At 49.7% G+C, this 3,369-nt stretch overlaps 1 long non-coding RNA gene across 1 annotated transcript in view; it reads left to right on the top strand.

Annotated features, from left to right (window-relative positions):
* The first annotated feature begins 10 nt into the window (after window positions 1-10).
* The window catches only part of LOC130582306 (uncharacterized), a 6,774-nt gene continuing 3,415 nt past the window's right edge, over window positions 11-3,369 (top strand). The window contains exon 1 of the long non-coding RNA XR_008966304.1: window positions 11-71. This is a non-coding gene — a long non-coding RNA (uncharacterized LOC130582306). The remainder of the gene's footprint in view (window positions 72-3,369) is intronic.

Raw genomic sequence — 3,369 nt, 5'->3', positions numbered from 1 at the left:
CCACCTGCATCCTCTCCTGGAGCTCTGGGGAAGATGGGAAAAAAGACACTCGCTTGCTTTTAATACCACAGGTAGGAGGGGAAACTCTGAGTGCCTTCCTCCATCTGGCTCCTGAGCTGTACTCCAGAAGAAAAGCTTCCTCACCCCAGCCAGTGGGGCTGGTGCTTAATCCCTTCAGCAGCACGGGGTTCTTCAGCTGCTGACAGAGACAGGAGGCTGCTGTGCAGGAATAATGGGAGGGAGATTAAAAGGGGTCAAAAGAGAGCCTGAAAACTGCTGAATTGTGTGTCTGGGGCTTCATGAGAGACTGGTGCAAAGGGGAGGGCTGTGGCATTAACATTAACAGGAATTAGGGCACAGCAAAGGGAGACTTTCTGTCACTGAGCAGAGGCAAAACTCAGAAATGCACACCCTGAAATGAGCAGAACCAATTGCTCTGCAGGCCAGGAAATACTTTTTGCTAACTGTAGTGCATCAGGTAGTGCTGTGTGCCAGAAGAGAAGATATAGCCTATCTCCAGGCCAGGAAGAAACAACCAAACTCAAGCAAGCAGTCTGCAAACCACAGGAAAAAAAAAACCCTGTGTCCCAAAGATAGATCCTGACAGACTGCTGTGRTTTGTTTTGTTGGTCTGTTTTTCTTCTGAAGCTGCTGTGTTTCTAAGGGAGGGAGGTGTGGTAGGTTTAATGCAAATGAGCTTCACCAAAACATTTGATTTTGTGGGGGAGCTCATTAGCTAAAATGAAGACCATAAAAGAAAAGTTGTCAAAGTGAGACATCTAAAGAGAGGATAATGAGTTGTGCTGCAAAGCATAACTGAGTGGAAGGAACGTACATATAGAGCTTCTCTGAAAGATTTATCTTGCAACCACTGTTAAAGCASATGAAGAATTGAAAGACTTTAAATTTGGGCAATAGACAGGATGAAAGGCWGTGGTTTGACATCATGATTGAGGGACTGACTGCAAGACTCCCTACTGCTGGAAAGAGCAGATGCAGATCTGTGTATGCTGGCTGATCACAGAGAGGATGTTTGCCCCTGATGGGACAATATGCTGCAGTCATTAAAAAAGGAAAGTTAAAAAAAAAAAAAACCAAGCACATTCAAGTGTCACAGCAACAATTACACATGGGAAAACCTCTGGTGATACCAAAAATGTGCACAATCCTGGCCAGCCATCATGGGGAAAGTTGACCTGAAACTGGGATAACTGGGAGTGCAATGTTGCAGGAAATACTTTCCAGCCTCACGAATGTTTGTGCCTACCAACATTATAGTGGCCACTGTCACCTAAACAGCCTTTATCTATGAAACGCCTTCTCTGAGCTGCCCCAGGAGTTTGTAATCATATTTGGAAAGTTACTGAGCCRAGGGTGAGAGGGTTTCTCCCTCCATGGAATAGCTGGGCCAAAGTCACATCTCCAACAAGTTTTTCAACCTGCCTGGGAAATCTGCCCTGAAATGGAGGTGGGGAGGGCAGTACGATGGAGAAGGGGCCAAGGACACTTGGAGTGGGCTGCCAGGAGAAGGGAAGAGAGGGGAGGATGATCCAACAGACCCTGGTGCATACCGAACCCCTCCAAGGAGCTGCGCTGGAGCGCATCCCCGCACAGCCGGAGCTCCGGGAGGAGCAGGAACCGCCGGGGCGCTCCGAAAATGTCGCTTTTTTTTTTGAAACGAGCTTCATCTGCTCCCTGCGAACGTGCCTGGCTCTTTCCGGAGCTGCCAGCTCTGGAAATGGGACACCGCCCCGGSCCCCGTTGTCAGCAGCTCCCGAAGGTGAGAGAAAATTCATGCGAGCAGCAGGTTTGCTGGCTCCGGGAGGCGCTGCCATGAGAGGAGCCTCGGAAATCCTGTCGGGCTGACACGTGGGGCTGCTCCCACGCTTGGCAGGGACGGAAAGCTCAAAAGCATAATTTGTCCCGGAATAAGAAAGCATTGTCTTTGTGCCAACTGGCTTGGAGGCAGCGAGGTGCAGCAAGGAAAGCACGATATGGGTTTGTCACCTCTCCAGCAGAGCTTGGCTCGTAATTAGCGGTTTTGATCACCTCTGGGTGGATTGTGTGTTGGACTGGGCTGTTTTCCGCAGTGCCCTGGTGTGTCAATTGTGGAGCAGGAGGTTTTTAGCGAGGTGTTGCTGGAGGATGGAGGGATGTGTCAGTGAGGTGTTCCTGGATGTGTCAGTGAGGCCGGGGATGCCCCATGGGGTGAGGAGGGGTCTCTTCTCTGCTCTGATTCGGGGTCCTGACGCTGCACATCCCCTGTGCCCCCTCACCACAGCCTGGAAGCTTTGAGCAGCCCTTTGAAGGAGGGAGGATGCCCGAAGTGTGAGTTACCCCAAAAGTGTTTGGACACCTGGGTGCTCCTCCATGGCTCAGATCAGTGCTAGGTCACTTTCTGAGGTTTTCCCATTTTCACCTGGTTTAAGAGATAACACATTCCAAGGTTTTTCCCGATAATCTAGTGCCTAGGCACTCTCAGACTGGTCAGAGATGTCCCCTCAGGTGATGGGAGGGAGCAAACCCAGCTCCCAAGGGACCTGAGGGTACAGAAGCTGCAATAGCTCTCTCAGCAGAACCAAAACATTTTGGCCTTTAAAAGTSATGGAAGATCATTCTTATTATGGAATATTTCTTTAATTGGCTGATTGCTTTGCCTTGCTTCCCTCTGCTGTTTGTCATGTGTCAACATAATTTAAGGGACAATGAATTCCCACGGTCTCAGCTCCTACCATGTGTCCATAACCGATTATCCCGCTTGGAAAAATGCTGCAAAGGGCAGGGAATCCATTCAGCTGGTGGCTATTACACAGATTCTATTTCCACACGCAGCACAAGCCCTCCCTACGGACAAGAGGAGTGAGGAGAGAGATCTCATCACGTCTGACTGATGCTTAGGAAACAACTTTGTGTCCCAGCAGTGCCAACATCCCAGGACACATCCTCTTGCTCTAATTTACAGCCATGGAGATCTTTCTTTTGCAGGATGAAAGTGGGCTAAAAGCTGCTGAGGGAGGAACTTCAGGAGAGATGAGGGCAACGTGAGCTCCTCCTGCTCTCACAGCTCAGCCCAGCCCAGCTGCCTGCATGGCAGGGGCCACATGACAGGATAATTGCTCTCCCTGCAATACAYGGGCTATGTACATTTAGATTTCAATTAATTTGCTGGCTCTAAACGAACTGCCTCCTATTGCTTTCAGCAATCAAGTCTGGTTAATTGAAAATAGCGTTTATCTTATCTCTAGGAGAAGGCTGGACAAAAGTAGGGCAGCAGAATCCCGAGTGAAGGTAGCAGAAAGTGAAAGGAGGAGTGGGGAAATGAAGCGAGGGAGGAGAGCAGCCGGGGTGGCCAAGGCAAAAAGTTCAGCT

The sequence above is a fragment of the Malurus melanocephalus genome, unplaced genomic scaffold (genome assembly GCF_030028575.1).
Source record: "Malurus melanocephalus ecotype Western Australia unplaced genomic scaffold, MMel_1.1 scaffold_482, whole genome shotgun sequence".
In the NCBI taxonomy this organism is placed as follows: Eukaryota; Metazoa; Chordata; class Aves; order Passeriformes; family Maluridae; genus Malurus; species Malurus melanocephalus.
This window is presented reverse-complemented; position numbering and strand designations above follow the sequence as displayed.